At 38.2% G+C, this 15,211-nt stretch overlaps 1 long non-coding RNA gene across 1 annotated transcript in view; it reads left to right on the plus strand.

Annotated features, from left to right (window-relative positions):
* LOC122557490 overlaps positions 1 to 13,456 on the plus strand; it is a 120,400-nt gene extending 106,944 nt beyond the window's left edge. The window contains exons 2-3 of the long non-coding RNA XR_006313853.1: positions 10,657 to 10,743; positions 13,407 to 13,456. This is a non-coding gene — a long non-coding RNA (uncharacterized LOC122557490). The remainder of the gene's footprint in view (positions 1 to 10,656; positions 10,744 to 13,406) is intronic.
* Positions 13,457 to 15,211: the final 1,755 nt, after the last annotated feature.

A 15,211-nucleotide genomic window follows, 5' to 3' on the forward strand; every position in this document is an offset into this window, starting at 1 on the left:
TACCTGGGACTCCACTTTCAAGGAGCTATGAACCTGCACTCCAAGGTCTCTTTGTTCAGCAACACTCCCCACGACCTTACCATTAAGTGTATAAGTCCTGCTAAGATTTGCTTTCCCAAAATGCAGCACCTCGCATTTATCTGAATTAAACTCCATCTGCCACTTCTCAGCCCATTGCCCATCTGGTCCAGATCCTGTTGTAATCTGAGGTAATCCTCCTCGCTGTCCACTACACCTCCAATTTTGGTGTCATCTGCAAACTTACTAACTGTATCTGTTATGCTCGCATCCAAATCATTTATGTAAATGACAAAACGTAGAGGGCCCAGCATCGATCCTTGTAGCACTCCACTGGTAACAGTCCTCCAGTTTGAAAAACAACCCTCCACCATCACCCTCTGTCTTCTACCTTTGAGCCAGTTCTGTATCCAAATAGCTAGTTCTCCCTGTATTCGATGAGATCTAACCTTGCTAATCAGTCTCTCATGGGGAACCTTGTCGAACGCCTTACTGAAGTCCATATAGATCACATCTACTGCTTTGCCCTCATCAATCTTTTTTGTTACTTCCTCAAAAAACTCAATCAAGTTTGTGAGACATGATTTCCCATGCACAAAGCCATGTTGACTATCCCGAATCAGTCCTTGCCTTTCCAAATACATGTACATCCTGTCCCTCAGGATTCCCTCCAACAACTTGCCCTCCACTGAGGTCAGGCTCACCGGTCTATAGTTCCCTGGCTTGTCTTTACCGCCCTTCTTAAACAGTGGCACCACGTTTGCCAACCTCCAGTCTTCCGGCACCTCACCTGTGACTATCGATGAAACAAGTACCTCAGCAAGAGGCCCAGCAATCACTTCTGTAGCTTCCCACAGAGTTCTTGGGCACACCTGATCAGGTCCTGGAGATTTATCCACCTTTAAACGTTTCAAGATATCCAGCACTTCCTCCTCTGTAATCTGGACATTTTGCAAGATGTCACCATCTATTTCCCTACAGTCTATATCTTCCATATCCTTTTCCACAGTACATACTGATGCAAAATATTCATTTAGTATCTCCCCCATTTTCTGTGGTTCCACACAAAGGCCGCCTTGCTGATTTTTGAGGCCCTATTCTCTCCCTAGTTACCCTTTTGTCCTTAATATATTTGTAAAAACCCTTTGGATTCTCCTTAATTATATTTGCCAAAACTATCTCATGTCCCCATTTTGCCCTCCTGATTTCCCTCTTAAGTATATTCCTACTTTCTTGATACTCTTCTAAGGATTCACTCGATCTATCCTGTCTATACCTGACATAGGCTTCCTTCTTTTTCTTAACCAAACCCTCAATTTCTATAGTCATCTAGCATTCTCCATAGTTACCAGCCTTCCCTTTCACCCTGACAGGAATATACTTTCTCTGGATTCTTGTTATCTCATTTCTGAAGGCTTCCCATTTTCCAGCTGTCCTTTTACCTGCGAACATCTGCCAATTGCATTAATATTTCATCAATAATATCTTGTTACCAATTGAGGCTTGGTCTTCATTAACTCAACTCTGATAAGTGACACAATTCTTTTTCCCAAAAAAATGGCATTAAGCAGTGGTGTTAATTTCACTTTGCACTCTCATGTGAAAATTTGTTCATTGTTTACCGTGTGTAATACAGTTCCTTAGATTCTACAGTCTGTTTTGCACTTGCATCTGACAAGCCTATAAAACACTAGTCACCATTATAGCGACATCAATCATGCATAGTATTCTTCCAGATAATTAATTGTCATATATTGCTCATGGTTTGCCTGTATCATCTCTCTTTTAGACAGACTAATTCTTCCATGTTAAAAATCACACAACACCAGGTGAGACTCCAACAGGTTTATTTGGAAACACTCCAATTGTTAGACTATAATCTGGTGTTGTGTGTTTTTAACTTTGTACACCCCAGTCTAACACCAGTGTCTCCAAATCATAATTCTTCCATTTATGCCAAGGTATAAGAAGGTATCCTACATTTCTCTGGAATCTCTGTATTGAATGTGATCACTGCAACTTATGTGATCAGGATCCAGGGTTGGCGGTGATTTTTCCAGATTTTGCAGCTTCACTTGGCTACAAGGTGCCAAATCTTTTTTGAATGATTCCTTAGGAAAGGAAAGCATTACCATTTCACTCTGTCCTTGCAACTAATTCTTCAAGTTCATGTATCGCTGAAAATACCCTTAACTTATTTCCTGGAAATTGATACTTAAATTTTTCGGATTGTTGGTTTCAAAACATTCATATAATAGTTCACATTAAATGATTTACCTGCAGGAATTGAAAATTCAATATTGCCTTTGAACAAAAAATAACGTTCAAATTCTCATTCACTTTTACAATGTGCTAAGTTCCTTCATCTTCTGTTGTGGTCAAATTATAATTATATCACCTTTGCTGAACAATTGTCAAGAGTTGAAGTGGTATCTGCTAAGTATGACATTTGTTACATATTCAACTGACCAGCAGAAGGGATGTCAAAAATAGCATTTTCTTCTGTGAATATTTTATACTGTTTTAAAATGCACAATTCAAATAAATGGTGCATTGATTTCACAAACCACAGCATGGTAGCTGCAGTTTCAAATAGTGCAAAAATAATCATGATCAAAAATAGTTAAGGTAGAGATTGTCTTAGATGGTAAAATTAATTTAATATGTTGAAGAAAGACCTCAAGTTGTTAACTGCTCAGCAATACTGACACTTCTCCAGTAAATAATGTTACAAACTTCATAAAGAGATTTTGATTTGATAATTGTCTTTATTATGTCATATTTTAGCAACAGGAAAATTGATGAGATTCTGCATTTTTCTATGGAGATATTTGCTAGGAGAATGGAATGGGATGGAAAATTATCCCTTATGGTAATTTCAGTGCATAATGTTACTGATAAATAGGGCAATTATTAGTCATAGGCTATGTTACCTATCACACATACTGCCTGATATTAAGGACTTCTACATGGTTAGTCTAGATAGTGTCTTAGGACTTTCATTTTGTGACTCTTTGCCATGAGTGGACTGCAACAAGGCACAAGGAAATGGCAATGTGTGTGTTACATAGGTGTGGAAGGTAAAATAGCATATGAGGTGTACTGCAGGCAAGGGTTAAGGGCTTCTGTGGGTTGACAAACAAAACAAAGGCTAATGACATACAGAAATAGTTGGTACACCACGCCGGTCAACAGGTCTGCAGTGGACTGTCAACAAACATGGAGAAATCCAGCATTACTGTGACACAGGCTTTAGACTATCCTTCCCTGCATTGGATTAGAGGCAGATTCCATTACCACAGTTGTGGGTCCAATCATCATAAGTGTCTGATATCCAAATTTCAGCTTTCATTGCAGCATAAACAGAAGTCACCAATATCTGAGTCCAGCTTAAATGGATTTCAAGGTGCCCGTGTTGGACTGTGGTGTACAAAGTTAAAGATCGCACACCACCAGGTTACAGTCCAACAGGATTATTTGGAAGCACTAGCTTTCAGAGCGCTGCTCCTTCATCAGGTGGTTGTGGAGTAAACGATTGTAGGACACAGAATTTAGAGCAAAATTTATGTCACTGAGAATGTAACTTTAAGAAAGCTCTGGAATTTACATATAAAAGAACTGAAACCAAAATGCCCATTCTAAAAGATGAGAGACTTAACAAACAATCCAGGTCTTTTTCAATATATAATTTCAACAAAACAAATGCTAATGACATACAGAAATAGTTGGTACACCACGCCGGTCAACAGGTCTGCAGTGGACTGTCAACGAACATGGAGAAATCCAGCATTACTGTGACACAGGCTTTAGACTATCCTTCCCAGCATCGGATTAGAGGCAGATTCCATTACCACAGTTGTGGGTCCAATCATCATAAGTGTCTGATATCCAAATTTCAGCTTTCATTGCAGCATAAACAGAAGTCCCCAATATCTGAGTCCAGCTTAAATGGATTTCGAGGTGCCCGTGTTGGACTGTGGTGTACAAAGTTAAAAATCGCACACCACCAGGTTACAGTCCAACAGGTTTATTTGGAAGCACTAGCTTTCAGAGTGCCGCTCCCTCATCAGGTGGTTGTGGAGTAAACGATTGTAGGACACAGAATTTATAGCAAAATTTATGTCACTGAAATTATATATCGAAAAAGACTTGGATTGTTTATTAAGTCTCTCATCTTTGAGAATGGGCATGTGGGTTTCAGTTCTTTCATATGTAAATTCCAAAACTTTCTTAAAGTTACACTCTCAAGTGAACTTTAACATTAGGTGGCATGTTGGCCCAGATAATGCAGTTAAGGTGTGAGATGCCCTGTGTGAGGCTGTCTGTGACCCAATGTTCAGACTGAACATTGTTCAGGTCTGAACATCTGAATCAATCAGTCTGAACATTGGCGCACAGACAGCCTCACACAGGGCATCTCACACCTTTAATGCGTTATCTCGGCACCTATTGTTAAAGTTCACTTGAGAATGTAACTTTAAGAAAGCTCTGGAATTTACATATAAAAGAACTGAAACCAAAATGCCCATTCTAAAAGATGAGAGACTTAACAAACAATCCAGGTCTTTTTCAATATATAATTTCATTATGTCGCACTGTAAACATTTGCTATAAATTCTGTATTGTACAATGCTATACTCCACAACCACCTGATGAAGGAGCAGTGTTTTGAAAGCTCGTGCTTCCAAATAAACCTGTTGGACTATAGCCTGGTGTTGTGTGATTTTTAAACTTAAATGGACATTGTGTAAGGTGTGCTTGCTGGCATGCAGACTCAGATTATTGCCATCAAAGCTGCGATGCTCCTGCTCAAAGATATTTGTAATGGTCCCATAGCAATCCAAGCAATCTGACCTCCAACATATTCCTAGGGTTTGTACCCAATGAGAGTGTTAGTGACTTTGTGGTGCGCAAACAAAGTAAAATGAAAGTTCTGTTCTTGCTGGCTGATGTTGTGATGTGCCTCCTGTGCATCAGAATTTCATTTTATACTCAGAACAACATTATTGGAACCAAAGGAAAAGGTGGTGTCTATTGAAATTTTGTGGCCAATATACATTGGCATAATTTACAACTGTTCTGTATTTAGATTCCTCAAGAAAGAACAAACTTGCATTTGTATAGCACCATATGCAATGGCACAGCAGTCAATTTGCATACAAAAATGTTTCAAAAACAGCTATTGAATGTCAGATAATCTGCTTTTACTGGCTATGGAATTGTGGTACTCCCTCAAGTGAGTGATTATGCTTAACGTTAGGGAAGGAGGATAAACAGACCTTTAATTATGGAATGAGAATAAGAACAAAAGGCTTGTATTCATACAAAATAAGAGGTCATGTGACATCAGGTTAAAGTCCAACAGGTTTATTTGAATTCATAAGCTTTTGGAGCACTGCTCCTTTATCAGGTGAAGTGTCAGGGCAAAGGTGCAGCCGAAAGCTTGTGATTCCAAATAAACCTGTCATACAATAACCTGGTGTCGTGCGACTTCTGAGTTTCTCCACCTCAGTCCAACACCAGCACCACCTCGCCATTGTATTCATACAGTCCTTTCACAACTTCAGCGCATTGCAAAAGTCAATGAAATACTTTCGAAGTGTAGTCACCATTGTAATAAAGGGAGACACTGCAACTAAATTACACACAGCAAACAAAACAACACTACCATTAAGCTAAGCTGATAATCCATTCACAATACAGTGTCACATGCTAGTAGAGAGTTTGAAGGAGAGATGTCTAAATGTACCTCACAACTTCATTCATTAAAACTTGTGAATGATTCAAACCCAAAATGCTTTATTGTAAATGGCAGTAAAACCTAAAAAATGCTATTTTAAGACAATTACCATTCAATAACCTTTCTTAAACTATATAAGCACTACTAGAAGTCACTGATGCACTCTTATAATACATTAATAAAATTTTTATAACGGTCAGGAAATGCATTTTCAGTTTGTCTGGTGTAACAATTAGATTAGCAGGAAATGAATGTCTGGCAGTCAGCCATGCTTGTTATTTACAGGCTGGCACAAACAAATGGCAAAATCATTGGTCACTTAATGGATTTGTTTCCAGGACATGAAGCATCCATTAATAAAAAAAGAGCTGTTTGAAACTTCACTCTCACATTCAGAAGGGATCACAGACTCCCTGAACAATGACTTGCTGGAAGTGCAGCCAGACAGCTTGGAAGAATCATTCACTATCACAGTGATCATTCACAATGGACAAACCTCTGTGGGATCACAGTTCACATATGATCCATTCTCAAGATGCAAACCTCTGAAGGTTTATACCCAATGTAGAAATCTGAAGGACGACTAGCTGTACAGGAATCACTCAGTACAGAAATCAGGGATCATTCTCTACCACATTAATAACCTCAGTAGGTAAACCATTAAATGTGCACTCATTATCATATAGATCACTCATTGCAGAGACCTCTGAGGGATTACCCACTATTCATAAACTACTGAAGAATCACTCTCTATAAATAAATAACTGAGGCATCATTCTCCAAACAGGGGTCACTCTTAATACATACACAGCTAAGGGAACACTTTCTACCACAGGGACATATGCTTTGAAGGATTAGGTTCCACTCAGGATCTGGATTTTTAAAAACTTATTATTTTGTACAGTATAACCTATACAATTCAATATCTTCCCGTATGCAACAAAGTATACAAATTTGTGTAAAAATGTCGAATACATACCACAAGTGTCTATAAGATCATATTTCTCTCCAGTAATCTAATGTCTGCACTTTGCTGTATTTATTGGCTATCTGGAACATTGTTTTCTGTGTGTAGCAAAAAAAAAACACTTTTTGCAATGATTTCTTTGTGTAATCTTCCAGAAACTAGGTTGGGGGACCATGACAGCATGTTAATATTTGCAAGGAGTTCTCAGGCTGTGTGTTAATTTGTTTGGGATGTAACCCAAACAAAAATGTTGGAAAGTTATATTATAAACCGATTTATTTGCCATAAAGTCTAACTTGATAGAATCCATGGTCTCCAAATTCGTAGATTTTTGTGGGAAATAGGGCATGGGGGAGGTAGATATTACCTGAAAAGGAAATTGAACCTTCAGTTTTCTAGAAAAAAACAAAATTGGAAACTGAACCTTCAGGTTTCAGGAGGAGCTCCAACTAGTTGAAAACATGAAAGAGCTCTCTGAGCTTAGTTGATGCAGTACAGGTGAGCTGAAGGAGATGGAGCTGTTTCTCCTCTTTGGAAGATAATATAGGTAGACAAGTCATCAAGGCTGTCATAAGCAGAGCTGAGAATGTTTAACAGATGTGGACTATTTTGGCGAACGTAAATATAAAGATCCCACAGTCTTCCAGACCTCAGAGCTTTCTCTCATTAGAGAGAGATAAAGAAAGAGAGAGAGAGCGTGAGTGAGCATAGGGTGACTGGCGGTGATTTAACTGAAATGTGAGGGGAGAGATAGAGAAAGAGTCCTTCCTGGTAACCTCAGCCAGTGCAGGAGTTGTACCCAAGCAGTTGGCATCACTGCATTCCAAACTTTGATGATGACCATACCAACAGAACTTGTGTTAATTGTGTGTTCTTGTCAGCTGGGGAATATGCTAAATCCAGGAGTTCATTTTGATGAAGACAGTGTTTGAATAATTGTGGAGCTACACTTAAGCTGTGTGAACTATCTGAGTAATCTATAAGATTTATCTTTGTTGTAAGAGCTGGTTAAAATTTACATTATCCGATAAATACAGTTTCCTTGTGTAAAGATTGCATCCTTTTATTTTCTGTATTTTTGATTGAGCACTGAAATAGGGAAAGAAGTATTTTAAAAACCAAAGATTGTGGAAAGGATTGATGCATTTTTAAAACAGTGAAGTACCTGACACTTATAAATGCTGCTTTCCCTGCCGTTTGTTCTTGCAATGAGGACAGTCACTTCAGATGAGCTGGAGCCAAGATGTGTATGTGAATGGAGATCCAACCAGCGGCAAGTAGTTGATTGGCCTGGGGAATAGTGACCTGTTGTCAATGCCAAAGGCCTTTTGCCTGACAACTACTATGTGATTGGCCCCTAGATAGCTGAACAGCTAGTGGGCATGCATGAATAGGCAGAAGCTAACAGACCTCTGACAAGGAAGGAGAAGTACTTCTCTCTGCAATAAAAAAAATTCAAATAGAATGAAAGCCAGTTTCATTCCTTCATTAGTTGCTGCCAGCTATTGTTTTTCACAAATAAGTCAGAGACTTTATAAGTGTGAAGCACTCTGGGCCTCCTGCAAAAGTGAGTGGAGAAGGAAGACTGGGGAGCAGCAAACCCTGAAAAGCCAAAGGGCCATCTTAGTAAACCCCATGTGGACATAGAATTGTCTTCTTAGTGTTTCCTTCCATCCATGACACCCTTGTTTTTTACGTCTGTCTGTATGCGTGTGTTTAGGGAGAGTTTAATAAGGCAGTTAGAGTTTGAACTAGTAAAGGCATGGCTCAATAGATCATTATCTGCAACTACAATCTATTTTTTTTTAATAAATAGTAATTCTTGTTAACTACAGAAACCCAAACTATGCTTTCTGTTAACCTGGTCTAAGAGACAGGCAAATTGGAGAAATTGGAGAATTTGTGTACTTTAATAAATTTTTTAACTTTTGTGACAACTCCAGGAATAGCAAGGCTTGATTTCTAACACACGACCCCAGGGAGGTATAACGTGTTAATTTCAGTTTAATTTATGTTGATTTAAGTTCAAGTGTTACTCTAAATGTTTTATGAAGAGAAATCTTGTCCAATATTTATTTTCATTGTAGTCATTTGGGAAATTTGGTTTTGGGGAGTAGGGGTGGGGATGAGGGGAACCATAACATTAATTTTAAGACAGTTTTCTTCTTTATCAAGGGTTCAGTTCAATCTTCTACAGTGTGTTTAATAACTCGAGTGAGAAACAAGATATGAATTATTTTTAAAAGAAGAATGACAATTTAAAACAATACAATAAAAAATATCAGATGATATTTGAACTGATTTGGTAACATTGATCTCTCTAACTTAAACACATTCAGTGATGTCTGGTAAACTTTTATTTGATTACATATTGATTATGCAGATTTATAGAATATATGTCTTTTTTTATTCATTGTGGCATTTGTAATGGAAAATAATCACCCTCCTTCAGTTAGAGGTTTCCTATTCTTGAAAGACTTACTTGCATATCCTGACCTGTTTGTTACACTTTGCTTTTTGCAACAAACATAACAATGACAACTTGTATTTATACAGTTCTGTTATATAATAAATCTCAAGGCATTGCGAAAGAGTGCTATTGAATAATATTTGGGACCAAGTCACATAAGAAGATATTCAGGAAGGTGATCAAAAGCTTGGTTAAAATGTCACTGGAGATGCTGTTATTGAAATTGATTGTCCTCCTGGGAACTTGCAATGTGCTACAACGTCATCTGATGTGGTCTGTTTGCCACAACTAGAGAAGGGCAATTAGGTGGGCATTCCTTGCAAATGCTGGGACTTGAACCCAGACTTCCTGGCCCAGAGTTAGGGACATTACCACTTCACTACAAAGGCCTTACAAGTTTTCACAGCTGTGATATAGATATTTTTAATGAAGCCATTTAGATGTGTTATGTCACACCTCTGGAGAAGGTAGGACTTGAACCTATGCCTCCTTGCTCAGGTTGTAGGGGTGCTACCACAAGAGTGCCCACCCAAACACTCTTGAATGTACTGAAAAACACACTGAGCTTAGCTGAAACTGAACTTTCAAACAAGTAGATCCATAGCTTTAGCTTTCAATTTGTTGTAATATCTATGTAGCTTCTGATTTGATCAATCTCATAGCCACATCAACTGCGTTCCCAGATAAACATCTCAGAATCCTTTTTACAAGTTCATTATAAATGGTGAATTCTCCTTTTGTGAAGAGTGATCTAAGTGTGCCTTTTGTAGTTTGTCGTTATGATATTTCATTTAATTTAAATCTAATGTCTCAATTTTAAAATTCCTATCCCTGTTTTCAAATTGCTGCATTGCCTTACTCCTTCCTATCTCAGTGATAACCTTCAGATGTAGTATCTGCTGAAATTTCTGAACTCTTTCAATTCTGGCTTCTCATGCATCCCTGATTTTGGTCACTTCAACCATCTAGGCTGTCACCTTTGGAGTTCCTTCACTAAATCTATCCACCTCCCTATACTCCTCACCTTTTTTAAGGTGGCTACATAAAACTCATCTGTTTGTACAAACTTTTGGTAAACTGTCATAATGTTTCCTAATGTAGCTTGGAGCTAACTACTGTTTGTTTGTGTTCCTTTGAAGTGCCAGGGGACATCTCACAAAGCTGAAAAATGTGTTGCTGGAAAAGCGTAGCAGGTCAGGCAGCATTCAAGGAGCAGGAGAATCGACGTTTCAGACATAAGCCCTTCTTCAGGAATGCTTATGCACGAAACGTCGATTCTCCTGCTCCTTTGATGCTGCCTGACCTGATGCGCTTTTCCAGCAACACATTTTTCAGCTCTGATCTCCAGCATCTGCAGTCCTCACTTTCTCCTAGACATCTTACAAAGTTAATGGCGCTATGTAAAGCATCTTGTTGTTGCGTTCCATACTGATCTTTTGTTTACTTTCTTGTTTTATTAAGGTCACCTGACAAGATGAAAAAACTCAGAAAAACTTTCCTCATAGGTCAGTCCTCAGCAAGCACATCAATCTCTGCACCACTTCCAAGGTTCTGATGTTTTTTTTGTATTTTGGCAAACATAGTTAAGCATTGTGTGTGCTCTCCAAAGGGGCTGAAGTATACATGCAACACTTGCTGAATGGAAATTGTTCACCCAAATGCACAATGAAAAACATATGAATTTCGGTTGCACAAATGACTTTATTTTGCTGTCTCTTCACAATACATTTGCCAACAGTGCTGCAAAGTGAGACCCACTCTCAGAGGTAGATTTAACTGGTCCTCTGATGGTAGTTGAACCTTGGTGGCAATAGGAATGTTACCTCTGCATGTTAATCATTGTTTGAAATCATCTACACAAACAATGCAAATTTCCAACTGTTCACGTGGACATTCCTCATCATTCAGAGTAGGTCTGCTAACATATAGTCACCAAACAGGACTTTCACAAACCTGTGTCTACACAAACTTGAATATCTGCATTTGCTTTTTCTGTTGTAGAATCGTATTGTGTATCAGTGGAGCAGATTTCACAACAGCCAGGGGTCTCAGTCTAAAATCAAGAACTTCTTCTTTATGTGATTCATAAATATGAACATTTAGACCATTAGTAGCAAAAGATTTGACTGTTTGTATTTGGTTTGGTTATGTGGTTTTATCCAATGCCCCTTCTGTGCTTACTCAGATGATGTTAGCTGTGGCTGTGCTTGTGACAAGCTCCTGGCAATGATATCAGTGAGAGGCTTTTCCACAGGAAATCCAGGACCTTGTCCCCAAAATAAAATGCAATCTTTGAAGTTTCAAACATGCCTAATGAGTCTTGAGCAAACAAATTGTACTGCTGCTGTCTGGTTTGAGGTTCACTATTTTCATAATTATCCTCTTTATTAAAGTTGATCAGTCGGTTCACTGCAGAGACTTGAACTATGTAGGTCTACCACACCAAGTACAATGAACAAAATGAGATAACAGCTGACTGAGAATGTTGTGAAAATGAATTATGCATTTTACCATTAGTTCTCTGGTATACAAAAGAGGGATTTGCCATTGCAATGTGAATGGAGTAGTAAAGAATAGAATAGGAAACCGTTTAACCAGCAGCTATCCCTTACTTTTGAAGGCAACCTCAGCCAATCCAGGAAACAATGACACATTTGTCTCTCATGGCATTAAGAGCATGGTGACAAGTGACCAGGACTGACGTCTCTGTCAATGAAAACATTAAATGGGCTATTTACTATCGGCACATGCTACTTTTTTTCTGCTGAGTAAGAAAATCAGTCCTTAAGTAGTGTTTACTGTGTGGAGGCTTAACTGTCTTAAATGGACATTGACATCTGTGCAAATACCAGTGACCCGTTATTAATATTAATATTAAACGCTATTCAGCAAGGTATGTACTAGACTCTTACTACACATGAATGAGGGTGGGGTCATGGGGAAATATTTTGTGATAGAACAGCAACGTCAAAAAAAGTCAAAACATCATAAGAGTCAGAGGTTCAAATCCTACTGCAGAACCTGAGTGTATGACCTCATCTGAAACAGCAGGAATGTTGCATTACATTCTATCCATTAGATAAGATACTAACTAAGGGTGCATTTGATTGTTCTGGTGATTACGTTGGATATTACAATCACAATTTGAGAATAGTGTACAGTTCTGATTGCCACATTATATGAAGGAAGTGATCGTGTTAGAGAGGTGCAGAAGAGATTCGCCACAATGTTCCTAGACTGGAGTGATTCAGATACAAAGAGAGATTAGTTGGCCAGTATTATTTTTCTTAGACCAGAGAAGGCTGAGGGGGTACAAATTTTTAAAAGATATCGACAAGATAGATATGGTAAAACTTGCCCCCTAGCAGAGTGGTCAATAACCAAGGGTCACGATTTTAAGGTAAAGAACAGAAGATTTAGATGGAATTTTAGGAAACAATTTTTAACCATAAGGGTATGGGTATCTGAAACTCATTACCTTAAAGGGTGGGGTAGACACCCCCAAGGTATTTAAAAACTACTTAGATGAGCATTTAAAACACAGTGGCAAACAAAGCTACAGACAATGAGTGCTGGAAAATGGGATTAGAATTGATGGATGTTTGATGATCGGCACTGACACGCTGAGCTGAAGGGCCTCTTTCCGAGTTGACTATGACTGTATAACTCTAATCTGCAACACAGGAGCAATGAATAATGTTGCAGTGAGTGGGTAGAAGAAATACTAGTGGACAATTACAACCAGGGATCTGTGTGAACAGTCTCTGGCATCAACTTGGGAATGTTAGCTCTAGGCCAAAGTTGGTACGCTGCGTGGAAATTGAAACTTGGGCTAAGGCAGATCCCAGGCTCTCCAGAAGTTCTCGGGAACAGTCCTGCTCCTTCTGGCCTGCTAAAAGATCCTATGGCTTTGAAAAGGCCAGAAGTGGTATTTCTGCAGTATAGGTTTTCTATTTATTGTTGAATTTAAACTGCTGCATCAATTGTATAACCATTTTATGACTTAGATTTTGGCCCACCTGCCATTATGAGTGTATTTACAGCATTTTAAAAGACAATGGGGAGCAGAAATGGATCCGGTTGCGCAATTCTCATATTTTATCCTTACTCTTTAATCGAAACCCTACTCTCTGTCAACGAAGGTTAAATTCAAATTTCCAATATCCATTACTTCATTGATCTAATGTTAACTCTGCTATTTTTTTCTGCAGATGCTGCCTGACCTGTAGAATACCCAGAATGAAAAAACAGTAAAACTGAGGAATGAAACATACTGGTTTGATTCATCTTATATACTTCAAAACCAAGGCTGATTTTGACCTGTACATTTATTTCCAACACTTCCTATTTTTTTAACTGTTCTTTTCCCTCTGGCTATTTCCTCTATTTTATATTCTGAAGTCTCATTGTTTTGCTCAGCTGTGTAATGGATATTTGCCTCTCACAATGGGAGCACCTATCAAAGTTGATGTCATTCCAGCTACTTTGATCTTCTAGTCACCTAATTACAATGCCACAAATCAGATCTGCTATTTACAACATGACATTTTCAGGCTTTTTATGAGGAGTTTTGGAAAAGCCCTGGGAGACCTATTGTAGTCAGTGGCATCTTGGTATAATACCTTATAAAGGAGCCATGAAGATAACAATGTGAGGGTGCCATTTCTGTTACAGCAAACAATTACATCATATATATATTGCTACAGTACTCATTTGTTCTGTCTTCATGATGAAAGTACTTGATGATTCTATTTAGATGTTTTGCAAAACAACAATTGCCCTTGTCTAACAAAACAATAGCTCACTGTAATAGACAAAAAGAGGATCCTGGAACATCAGAACATTTATCTTAAAGAATTTTGCGTTAGTTTTGAATGGATTGTAAGTCTTACATCTAATTTTTGGTGCATTCCAACATTGGTCTTGTCTGATGATTTGTTGCCCAACTGATCATAATGCAACTCCAGACTATGGAGAACAGATAAAGCTCTGATGATAGAATTATGTCTGTTTCAAAACATCAGTCATTTTAGGAGGAGTATTCCATCCATGTGAAGGGTTGCCTACCTCTGATGTGGGTAATGAGCAGTGCTTGAACTAAAAGAGTTCAATATGAAGGCCTTAACTTCATACTGCTGCCTATATATCTCCTAAGTCAATAAATGAGTATGGGATCCAGCTGCTATGCTTTCAGATCACAGAGATAAACTTATTATAATTATACATCTATGCATGAAAATATGTTTAATGATTAGCCTGCAATAATGATTGCTTTGAATGTAAGTGTTGCTAGTAAGGCCACTGTTGAGTACCCATCCTTAGTTAAACACCTCTTAGTATGAATGGCTCGCTTAACCATTTCAGAGGGCAGTTAAAGGTCACCTACATAGCTAAGGATCTGAAATAACATGCACCCAGGCCAGTTAGGGATGGTGATTTTCTACCCTAAAGAGCATTAGTGAATCAAATGAGTTTTTACATCACTCAATGATAATTGTCATGGTTATCTTTACTGATATTAGATTTAAGTTCCAGATTTATTATTTGAATTTAAAATCCACCAGCTGCTGTGATGAGATTTGAACCCAGGTCTCCCAGACCTTTAATCTAGTCCTCTGCATTGCCAGTCTAATGACATTACCACTACACCATTTTTACCCAGTAATAAGGCTTACATATTTTAAGAGTGTGGTGTAGATTTGGGTTTCCTACAATGCAAACGAATGAAGTATAAAAGTAGGGAAGTTTTGTTAAAACTATACAAGACACTAGTCAGACACAGTTAGAATACTGTGAACAGTATTGGTCCCCTTATTCAAGGAAAGATATACAGCTCATTCTGCTATAACGCGTGTTTCATTAATGCGAATTTGCTGTAACAAGATTGATGAATTGGGGACACTGTTTCTAAACAGAAACTTTTAAAACATGTTTTGGCTGGTAATGTGATTACATCACCAACACTTTAAATGTGAGGTTACACAACAATGCAACCATCGCATTATGGAAGAACTAC

The sequence above is a fragment of the Chiloscyllium plagiosum genome, chromosome 15 (assembly GCF_004010195.1).
Source record: "Chiloscyllium plagiosum isolate BGI_BamShark_2017 chromosome 15, ASM401019v2, whole genome shotgun sequence".
Classification (NCBI taxonomy): Eukaryota; Metazoa; Chordata; class Chondrichthyes; order Orectolobiformes; family Hemiscylliidae; genus Chiloscyllium; species Chiloscyllium plagiosum.